We start from the raw sequence: 12241 nt of genomic DNA, 5'->3' as shown, positions 1-12241 counted from the left end.
CTAGGTCTGCGAATTTATACTTCTTGCATGACAGCGTGCACGGGTGTGTGCGCGCACCGCTCACAAAGAAAGAACGCATCGAGCTGTTTCATTTGTTTGCGGAAGGAGCAGCAAAACAAAAGGGAAGAATAAGTAGTGTATTGTAATCAAGGAGAGTATTTTTTGATGAAACATAAAAAACAATAAAAACGGCAGCTCGAAAATAAGGTTTGTGTTGGAGGGCAGGGTTCCGGGAAGGCAGTTGGGAATTACAGCATCTCTGAAACACCAGACAGACAAGGGAGTGACACCATACCCCCTCCACCAACCCCCCCCCCCCCCCCTCAACAACAAGGGACTTAATTTTCTGCAACACAAAAAAAGAAACACCCAAGCATGTCTCTGCTGCACTGACTTGTTTTGTCGTGGTTTTCTGCTGACTGTACATGGGGAATAGTTTACAAGCTGCTGAGGGAGGAAAAAAAAACAACTCGGAGAAACCGGCGGGCAGCTATCATTTTCCTTTTCACCAGGGAACAAGCGTTCGCCCACCTACAGTTGAGCTGATTTAAACAAGCATTTAATTTATTTTAGGTAAGTGTAGTCCATGCAGTACACTAAACAACTTTCGTGCTTTATGAAAGCGAGGGTACAATTAACGTTGGCGCTGTTCAAATGAATACAGTAAAATAGATTCAAGAGGAAACGACAGGAGGCTCCACGGGACTGCTGCTCTCCCGCCCCTTCCCCCCGCCTTCCCTGTGCACAGTGATCCCGGTCTCGTGCTAGCTAAAGCCTTTTAACTAATCTAGCGAAGTATTTTTAGAAAAAGATCCTGGTAGTTGTTGTTCAGAGCGAGGGTATTTTGTTTGCAGATGGAGGTTTTTCCTCAACAAATCTAGTTCTGTTTTTACATTTTTTAATTGTGTTTCCCTCTGACTCAGATATGAGCCGGTTACCCAAGGGTGCTTCCTTGTTCGCTAACCAGGGGTGCTGCTTCTGCATGTCGGTCACGTAGGCATGGAAGGAGTGCGCGTGTTGGCGAAGGGGGATCGGGCGGGAGGCACACATGGCAGTTTTAGCCACGGGGTCTTTGTGCCCAGACAGACCTGCCTTTATTGATGCCCTCATTGTGTGCACTGGGTGAAGAGGGAGGCTACAGGGGAAACCGGTGTACGGACAATCAACCTGCTACTCCCCAAGAACTGCATTCCCACCCTTGGTGATCTAGGGACAACGCAAGGCCCGTGAATTGTTTTACGCTCCCGGTGGCACAGCACAGCAGGTAGTGCAGCGCGGGGCATGAGACTGCAGGCTTTCCACTGTAAAGCGTGTTTATTTATAACAGGGGACGCCACGTATTGCTCGTGTGTTGGTTGCAGGGCGTCAGTTTGATGTTTAAAATACACAAGGCATGTCATTGTATGTTTAACTTTATAAGGAGGCTTACATGTAGTGCACGCCTAATGACCAGGAGGCATGCCTTACGTGCCTTTAGCGGTGTGCATTTAATAACGTTGATATTACTGCTTGGTGACCTATGACACGCGATTGCACGCTTCGTAGACGTGCTAGTATAGAGTAATAGCACGTGCCTGATGAAGGAGCTATGCGCGTAATATTTACAATGTACGCTAGTTAATTACTGTATTTTATACACAGTGCAACACTGGTATTTGGTCCTTCTCCAAATGTCAGGAGAGAAAAAAAAAAGAAATTAAATATTGATAGCCCACAGCATGATTAACTGGGGGAGTCGCTACCCGAGAGTATTACCAAGCGTGAAGCATCTAAGTAGTCCTGAGGGCTACAGACCCGGGGTGGAAATCAAAATCAGCAATGACAAATATGTTGAACGTTAAAGGTTTCCGTGGTTGCGTCACGGCGGCCCATCCAGCTCTGAATGCAACCCCCCTACTTTGCCTGCAGCCCACTAGGAAAATGGCAGGGTAATAGAATGGCCAGTTCACCCGTGTTATTAGCTAAATTAGACATGCATATACCTCTGGGATGCATGGAAAGATGAACCAGTAAGCTCTCGCGCACATGGGGTACTCTGATGAATACCTGCGAGGAGTTTACAAAAAAAAAAAAAAAAGCGTTGTCTTACTACCAGCTTCTAGTACCAGGAGCAACAGAGCGGAAGAAACATATTGGATGTAGGTTGCTGTTGCCTGGGCACTACATGGCAGATCAACCACTCAAAGCGTAATCGAACAATGTGTATGCATCCCAACAAGATATGGGTGCCAGGTCAATACAGCCCAGACACGTACATTCTAACAGGTTGGATTGTAGATCCGGCACCTGCATTCTAAAAAATCAGATTAAACATTTAAATAGCAGGGTGCCTTTCTTTACACGCCACACTTCTAACCATTGTAAAACGTATGCAACACCATCACGTCGAGATACGGCGCGGAATATTTATTGTGCTTCAGCAGTACAAGCAGGCCGCTTAAGTGCTCTTGAATTGAAAACATTGTAATAAACACATGTACAGTACCATGTAAAGTACGTTTGTTTTGACTCCATCGCCCTTTAACTCTATCCCTCTGCTCCTCATCACATCCTGGTTTCTGTAATAGGATTTCACAGAAACACAATACAGTTCCGTGTAGAACACCTCACGATTTAGATGCCTGTGCTGGTTTTTCGTAAAGCCTTCAGCTTATCCTTGGAACTAGCTTCGAGCTACTTCAAATAGCCAAAGCAAAATAATAAGCAGCTTAAGGACGCTTGTTTATTATGTTATTTCACATATGTTTGAGACAGAGAACGACAAAAGACAATTTCAAGGATAAACAACAGTAAAACATATCTCAGCTACTAAAAACATGAAAATCCTGTTTCTTGAGAAATCGTCTACGCATTATGCACGGCAAGCAGAAAAACAGCTGCACATATTCACCACTTGAAATGACTGATATGCCACAGGCAAGCAGGTGAAAATAATAGCCAGTTCATTAAAATAGGTCTTAAATCCTACTGTACCTAAAATCAACTTCATAAATCCAGGAATTTCAAAACCGGACTTTATCCATAGGTAGCAATAAAAGCGAAACATTCATTATTTGGGTGGGGGGGGGGGGGGGGGGGGGGGGCTTATCACTATCCAGACAACTTCCTGGGGGGGGGGGGCTTATCACTATCCAGACAACTTCCTGTTAATTTGACTGAAAGCTTGCCCTATACAAATTGCCCGGCCTATATTTCGGCACTTTGATGCGGTGAGATTCCCAGCCAGACATTTATTTTTGCAGGTTTCCTTTCCTAGGATTGAAACTTGCGACCTGTCCGTCACGTGGATCTCGGCAATGAGAACTTAACCCACCTAGAAAATACATTACCGACTTAAAGGCTTATCGCGCAAACCGTTATTTCAGTCTTCAAGGTGTATATTAAACGCACGCCTCTGCAGTACAATCGCTAGCCTACTGACGTAGTTTTACTAGCACGTATTTAGCGATGCTTTGTACACTGAATGGTTTACATGTAATGCTGTGGTGTTAAGGAGAGGCCTCTAGATGACTCGATACATTATTCCTCTCCAAGAAGCGCGTGGCAGTGCCCTTCTTTGCTGCGGCCCATCGTGGGTATCTTAGCTTGCGGCAGTCAGTCCTTGAGGTCCAGGGTACCAGCAGCTGCTCAGGTGCGCGCTCCTCTCTTCTCTCCCCGCCAGCTGCTGCAGCCCAGCCCCCATCTTCGCCTCCGCCTCGTCTGCCTGCTGAGGAAACACATGGCTTCCACATGGAGACAAGCCCCGCTCATCCCATTGGCCCTGTAAGCTGCAGCACCTCCACACTTTCCGCCTATCAAAGGCCGCACTTTGTACTGATGTCAGCCGTTGCTGAGCCTGGTGGCGCAGGGAACGCATGGCCTGCTGGGAGTTGTAGTCGGGTGATGTCATCGCTTTCTTCTTAAAGCTGAAGCGGTGCATACGAAGCCTGGCCTGCTGTCTGTCTCTCTGGAGTCTTACACCCACAACGATATTATGCAGTTTTGTGTAAAGCGAACTATTGGAGCGCTTTAGATGAGCCCCAAATTTTATCACACAAGATCAGAGTTTTCTTCAATGTACGAGGAGATTAAGTGATTTGCCCACAATCACAGGATTATGAGCAGAGTCCAGGACTGTAACCTCGTCCTGTATTTCCAAAGTGGGCAGCTCTCTTCCCTAAAATTGTTCTGCCTGCAGTACGAACGCGCAGCTTTTGCTTTCAGGTGCGACGTTTAAATATAAGCTCAATTTTAAAAACCTGTGTGGTGTGTACATTGGGCAGTTCACGAGTTTTCGAAATGCAAGCAAGCCATTTCTCAGTCTGCATTTGTCATACCACAATGGATGATAGTGTATTTCTGGGCAAGGAGCAAGTGGAAAAAGCCCGAGGACTAGGCTAAAAATGAGATGAGCCCAAACATAAATCACAAGAGTAAAAAAATGCAGCTCTTTAAAAAAATGTTGTTAACAAAGCAAGCAAGAGGTTGCACGTATTTAAATAAATTATAATTTCAAATTAACGACGGTAAACTGCAGTTCATTTCAGAGCATACGATGGTGACTAGGAGTCACTGATTTGCCGGGACAGTCCCGGTTTTTCCTTAGCTGTCCCTGCAGATTTCGGCAAATGTGGGTCATGTCCCGGATTTCCGCAAATGTGGGACATATCCCGGTTTTTAGGGGGTGGGGTCGACTGAAAATAGTCACAGGCACTTCTTCAGTTGTTCTAAAGCTGCACTAACCACCAGCTGTTATAAGTAAGCAATTTAATTAACTAGTATGATGCTGGTTTTAAAAATGACATTTTATTTGTTTTCTTAGTGCCGCCAATGTTGATAAAAGCTGTCATTCTGCGCCCCTCAGTTGATGTAAAATTGTAGTCCGTCTATTTTTGCAAAATATCCCGGTTTTTGGTTCTCAAAATCTAGCCACCCTAAAACATATCCATGCTTACCGAGATGTTTCCGGTTTCCTGTAATAGCTCGTATGCTTTTGCTGCCTTCTCTTCCACTGGTACTCATGGATTCAAAATCCTCCTGCCCTCTGATAGTTTCCCGTATGCGTTCCTACAAATATCCCCATCTACGCATTTTTCACTTCTCTTTGCATTTGCTCATGATTTGTCTTACGTTGCCTTGCTTTATAACAGGCCTTCTATGAGCTTTTAATGCAATGGTCACCTCTGAACAACTTTTCACTTAAACCCTCGACACACTGGAAGCACTTACGTAGGGCATCGGAATGGTATGAATCTCCTCTGAAAATTCCAGCAGCGGAGCATATTGTTCCTTCGAATGGATATTATAGGATCTGGATAGTGCTCTGCCCAAAACTCAAACTTACTGAATATAGGCCACAACTCAAAATTCTGGGCAATAGTCAATCTTTGTAGTGACATGTTTTACAGAATTCCCAAACAGTTAACTGCAAAACAGTCTTGCAAGTACATGCTTACTTGACATTTAAAAAACAAGTGTATTTAAAGCGCTTTTCTGCTGTAATACCATTCATTCTATTTATCTAGCAAATCAAATCACGGTTTTACTCATCTTGTTATCTCGAAAGTGGTCTGAAGCACTCCTTTGTGTGTGAAGCCCCTTCTAATCCTTTAAATAAATAGCCCGCCACAGTTGTGTTTGCCAGCACAGTAACGCAGTATGATAGCTCTAGCCCCCCCCTAGACCTATAACACGTATAGCTATGTTTAGCAAAGAGTAACGATTATTTACAGTGTGCCGATGTCCATGCATTGCTTTGAGGCCTGCCTAAAGCGACGTAGGCTTTGATGGTGTAAAGATAAAACATTCTACAAGCTTGTGCACTTGCCGCGCACCATCTTTAGAAACACACTATTCCCTGGGAACATTTATGGCTTTGTATATACTTATAGTACGACTAAACGTCTTCGACTAAAATCGGTTACAAATAATTGAATTGCAGAGTAACAAGCTTGCTTAAAAGAGGCTGCAGAATGTATATTTAAAAAATATATATTAAAATGTAGGGCTAGATGTCTGAAAGAGTTGTATACCAGCCTTAAGCAGGCACAGTATAAGGATGCACGTTGCATAGGTTCAAAGACAGTTTGGAATGCGCAAATCAGGTTTCCACTTGGTTATAGTTTTAGTGCGCTACAGATTACAAACAAGTTTTAGGAGGCATGGCTCTCTTACCCACGGGGATGTAGCAGCATGTCTACATATTCTTCCACTCACAATAGTGCCTGTGGTTGTGGCGAGGCTGAAAAAACAGGATCCCTTCTTAAAGTGAAAGTGATCCCTGGCAGTCATGCTGCTACCACTTTTTTTCCTCAACAGCTGTCAGGGATTGGTGGTTAACAGCAGTCGCTAAAGTCCTCATTTATGTCTACTGCTGCCTTGAATATGCTTCTCACCACTTTATTCGCATGGCGTTTTCAAATTCTGCCAGTAAAATTATGGATGGTCAGAAGTTAAGTGTAGGAAAGATCAATTAATTGATTGAAACCAACCGTCATCTGCTCCTTTCTGTAGGCATGGCACCCATGTGTCTGATGGCAATGGAATGCAGAATAATGTTTTATTTACCAGACAGTTTCCACCTTGCAGATACTCTGATAGAACCGGTGTAGTGGATCATTGTTTCAGAATTTGTTCTTGGTCTACTTGTTGATCTTCTGGAGGCAGGAGCATGTTGTGTTCTATCAAGGCAATGACATCAGTGTGCCAACTAAGGAATCAAATAATCTGTGGAGATTAACGGTGCCCATGTTTTCAGACAGCATTGTTCTGAAGTTGTTTGATAGCTGTATGCTACTTGAGCATAATAGAGTATAATGTATGTCTTGTATGTGATCTGACCAGTTTATGGGAACACAGCTGTTTTTTTAAAGTTGGGTTGCTCTCTATTGTACATGACTATGTTGAGACAGTGGTGCGAGAAGGTGTTGTCTCATCTATATGTAGAAAATCTCTGCATGAAGGCTCTTTGTACATACTTTCAATAAATAAACAATAAACACCATTCTTTTTTTTCCGATTCTGAGTGAGTGTGGGCATCCAGTTTTCTTCAGATACTTCTGCAGGGCAACAAACACCTGATGCAACCTTTAAAGTACAGTATTGCGAGCATCTTTTCAAAGAGCCAAGCGAGAAAGTTATTGAATGGACGATGCTCATGATCCTCGCATAAATGTATACTATGCCAAGCTATCAGCAAGACAAACAAGACATACACTTGTGCAGTGTTCCCTGTGAAATAGTTAGGGATCTCAGTCTTGTTCCAGAAATGAGTTAAAAGACTACATTGAGGACCACGTCAAGCTTTCTGTGGACTCTTAAGAGTAAATTTCATTACTGAGCCAGGCATGAGCGAACTCCTCCCTCCAGAAGTATCCTACAACTTACACTGGAAAGTGCTGTACCATTTGGCTCGTTTTGTGTGGACTCACGGCCACCGAAGAGACTCTGCCAAATAATCTATAGGATACCCTCGAGAGAAAGCATCCGAATTAACAGGAATAATATTTAAGGTAAAAACAAATCAGAAAGGAGAAACGGAATTGGTGAATAATACATGGACTTCATGATGGAATTGAGCATGAAGAGAAAAGGAAAACTTGGAGATTTATTTAAGCAGCCTTAAGAAGCCCTGAGGAAGTCAAGGGGAGATATAACCCAGATGAAATACGTGTTGGCTTGGCTGGAGTGGAATCTGAAGAAGCAATAAAGAAGAACCTTTTGCATACATTTTGGGACTTATTGGTGTTTTTTTAACATTATATTGAAGACAGGGGCTTCCTGTTATTCCATAATGCTGTACCTTCGAGACTGAGTTGACCCGGTCATTATAGACAGGTTGGAATAAAGAGTGAATTGTGTGGTGGGAACTGAACCACAGCAGGTGAATTCCTCCTTTCAAATTGGGGCTGGGGGAGGCATTAGCACGGTCAGCAAGAAAGAATGACTAGGAGCACTTCCTGCCTAGGAAGCAATGAACTAGAGACTTTTATTGTCGTAGACAGATACTTCCATAGCACTGGTGTCTCCTTTTGACAGGAAAAATTAATGTGCTGTATTCTGTCAAAGACTTCAGTATCTCTTACACCAGGATAGTGGAAGTTACCTACTGGAGAATAACTAGATCAAGCAGCACAACCTTTTTTTGTTACACCAGCCACACTTTGCAATACACAGCTGAACAAAATCTGGGTATGTATAGTTACTAACGTTTTGGGATGCTTTTCCACAATCACTAATTTATCACGTGCTGGGATACTTCTCTGGAGGCACGTCTGTACTTTTAAGATGGCCGGGAGAGCTAAAGGCTAGATAACTGTGGGCTACCTTTGAGTACTTCTTATTAGTTTTTTTTTTTTGTGTGTTTTTCTAAAGGAAACAAATGCTGGTATTCCTATTTCTTGTATAGACCTTGAGAAATACCAGCTGAGTCAGTAAAATACCACTTGCAAACATATGAGAACTGCTGGAACAATAGTTTTAAAAATGCACGTACATCTTACGAGAGATAAACAAGGAAGAGAGATCCTAGAAAGCCTAATGAGGGAGCGACTGACGTCAAACTACCCCATAATTCCTGCCTAAACATGAAGCCTGTTTCTTTAAAGCAAATGTAAAACAGTCGCCTCTTCCTCGAGTTTCCATTAGATCCTGGCTTGGTGGAAGTGACCACTGTGGTCTGTATATGGCAGTCCGAGGCTACAATACATTGTTGATGTGAGTTATAGGACCATGGCTGTAGCAGCCATTTTTAGGCCTGGTGCTAGCCAAGCTCATTTTATTTGAGTAAAAAAAAAAAAAAAAAAAAGCTTTGAGACTAAAACATATTTTTGCTTTTGCGCTTTTTTTTAAATTGACAAGGGCCAGGCAGGTTCCACAACCTTTTACAAACCATAGAAGAGCAAACAACAAACAATGACGAAGCCCAAAGGCAGGTTGCGCAGATCAGACCTATTGGCTTTGATGGTGGCTGTTTTTTTTTTTTTTTTTTTTTATGTTGCTGGTTAACAGAAGGGGCTAAGGGATATCCATGGAAAATGGAATTACAGCCTCAGAAAAATGAGATTATATTTTGTGTCGTGAAATATTGCCAATCGAGCGTTCCATAGGTGATTTCACTGCCAAAACACAACTTTGGCACTGAAGCAGAAGATGACATCACACCTTGTCTTTCAGTATTTCTTCTCCGGGGCACGTAGCCTGTTTCTAGAAGCCTATTAAAATATATTAGTAACATTTTATTTCCGGACTGCCATTATTGTGAAGCATACAAAGAATATATGAGTTAGCCTCTGCAGTTCTATAAAGCATGTTAGAGTTATGACAAGTGTCCTATTGACTTTCAAGTTCACCGTTTGAAAAAGGGAAAAGAAGGCAGTGACAGATGTGAATGCCACATATTTTTATTATTTTTAATTGTTGTTACTCTGATTTCAGAGGCACCAGTTAAACCAATGGAGGTAAATAAGCATGTTCGTAGTCCCAGAATACTTAACGTCTTTTTTCCGCTACGTATATTATGTGTATCCTGCTCACAAAACTGCTGTTTATTTTAGTCTCAGCCAGTGGGTTTTAAGGTTCCCGTAGCCACTCCAAAAGGTAGTGTTTAAATTCTTTTTTTCGGCTGTCATCATGTGATTATGTCACTTTTAAGCATCTGGTGCAGACATGTCAGAGACAGCCTCTTTAGTGCAGTGGAGTCACGCCCTTGGGTAATAGCTAGCTCTACATTGTCCGCGAGGCTGTGCTTTGAGCAGAGAAGAACAGCTGCGGAGTAGTAGGGTAATTAATGAAGACTTGTATTTTTCGCCTAGTTTTTAGGTAAGTGATATAGTACTCGGCATCCATGCTGGACCGAATCGTCCGTAGAACCTCCTCAGAATGCTACGTGCTCATTACTTGCTACCAGGATCGGGGGGTTTCCTAGCCCCCTCCATCTCAACACTACCTCCACTCACCACCTGTTCTCCACACCAAAAGAAGGAGACAGGGTACGGGTAATTCCCAGAAAGCCGCTAGCGTAGGGTGCCGCAACAGGCTGTGTAACAAGATGAAGGGACCACATGACTTCCAGAAAGATGTCATGGTATGGGTGTGCATGCTGTGACTACCTACTCACACAAGTCAGTAGAAAACTGCAAGCCTTGCCCCCATGCGGAAACATCCACGAAGACATCAGCAGATAAAGGAGAACAAGCATACACAGTCACCTTAGGAAGACACAGACCAGAGGAGCAAGGAGACATCTACAAGGCTATCAGTCATAAAACACTGCCAGGGGAATAGGAAGACCCAGGTTGGAGGAAAGGTAGAAAACTCAGCCACCTATAAAGCAAACTCTCGAGAAATAACCCTTCACCATTGCCACTGAGACACCAGGTAGCGCTAAGAGGTTGCAGAGATAGCATGCACTCAGGTCGATAAATTGATGTCTCAAGACAAAGAGGTAAAGGACTAGATCATCTTCGAAGGCAACTGTTGCGGATACTCCTTCTAGTAACAAGGTGTCTTCTTTTGAAGTGTTACCGTAGATAAGCAAAATATGCTAAATATGTAGCATGTCACTAAGGCCCAACTATTCAGGAGTGCCTGTTGGCTACGAGCTGCAGCAGGGATAATCCCATGGTAAAAACTTCTCTACAACAGTGGAAATAGGTCTCACCATTAGGAGCTACTGCCTTTGCCAAAGAGTTTTGGCGTAGCTGAAGAGCACAGTGCTCTCCACACACAGGCACAGGTAAAAGCACAGTGCTTTATGCTGATGCTATCTTCAGCACCAGGAAAAAGGGCACAAAGGTGCAGCTGCTGTTGGGGGGGGTACCCTTTTCTTTTAGATTGTCCACAGAGGAAAAAAAACATTGTGCAAAATCACATTTGTGGAGGGCTCGCAGCAATTTGCTGACTAGTCCTCTATAAATATACATATATATTTATATGAAGGGGGGCAACAGTAACTGGTTGGATAAGCAGGCAGGGGAAGGTTAAGTAAAAAAATGAAGCTGGAGAGGAGGGAGACGCAGCGTTTGAGGGAGGTGGGTGGGCGGAGAAGCACACAGATGGACAAATGCAGGGGTAGATGGATTTGGTAACAGCAGAAGACAGCAATGGGGGAATGGAATTCAACAGGGGGAAAAGGGCATGATGAAAGGAGCCAATAAACACAAAAGCAGTCTATTGGAATGCTCAAACAAAAAGAAAAATGTAGTTCCCTTAAATTGAGCAGTGGAAGAATACTAGTCAGCAAAGCAAAAGAATGGTAAAGAGGATATGGTCCAGGGGATAGTCAAACATAAGATTGACAAAGAAAGCCATCAAATAAGAAGCAAGTAAATTAGAGCGACAATAAAGCCACCAATGGTCAGCAATGGGTAAGCTAAAGGCCCACTGGAAGTTCTTCGTGAGCCCACACATGTCTTTTTCAACTCGACAGCTTGCGCTCTCTTATAGGAGAGACCTAAAAAGGAGGTAGTCGGACTGGAAGCAGCAAAAGTTAGTAAGTGTATGCCATATGGTGGCATAGCAGAGTGAGAATCTGCTCCCTCTCCATGAACAAACTCGCATAACTAAATAGGATCAGAACAAATTCTACCCACTAGTCAAATTGTTTTGTGCAGCATTGTGCAGTAGTTAGGCCCTCCACGTATCGAGTGATTTGCCAGATGTGTGAAGACTTCGCCTTCACCATAAAAGACTACAGGAAGACAAATGTGTCGTGCATATTCAAATGTCAGTGGTGACGTTTTAACACTTTTCACCGGGATCGTTTTAGAATTATGTAAATATGTTTTGCCTCAACGTGAGATTTGCCTACCGGTTAAACCTTCCGTGGCAGGTGGCATGCAGGTATGAGCTGGTGCGGGAGCCAGATGTTGCTCATTAAAGATTTCTGTCGGAAGGGCACATTTATTTGGGACTAAGCAAGACAGAATTCTTCTAAACATAACTATGACCTCACCTGTACCATCGAGAGATTTATAAAGAAACTCAACATGGACCCGGAAAAAAAAAAAAGTGCAAATAGTTGAACTGAGAGGAAATGTAAATGACTGAGAAAAAAATGGTCCTCGCCACAATTTGCTATAATACTTGTTAGCTCATTCCTAGTGCAATTAGTGTGAATGAGTAGGTGAGTTGGAAGAAGCTACGATTAAATGACTTAGTGAAAATAACTTTCAAATAGATCATGATATGCCACCATTGAAGCTGTTGTTGAATTAAATATGAGTGCAAATGCATAATTCGAAGGATTAAAAATGAGTACTTT

At 43.1% G+C, this 12241-nt stretch overlaps 1 protein-coding gene across 1 annotated transcript in view; it reads left to right on the top strand.

Annotated features, from left to right (window-relative positions):
• MXI1 (MAX interactor 1, dimerization protein) overlaps positions 1-12241 on the top strand; it is a 125630-nt gene that overhangs the window by 774 nt on the left and 112615 nt on the right. The window lies entirely within an intron of this gene.

This window comes from Pleurodeles waltl, chromosome 6, assembly GCF_031143425.1.
Source record: "Pleurodeles waltl isolate 20211129_DDA chromosome 6, aPleWal1.hap1.20221129, whole genome shotgun sequence".
In the NCBI taxonomy this organism is placed as follows: domain Eukaryota; kingdom Metazoa; phylum Chordata; class Amphibia; order Caudata; family Salamandridae; genus Pleurodeles; species Pleurodeles waltl.
This window is presented reverse-complemented; position numbering and strand designations above follow the sequence as displayed.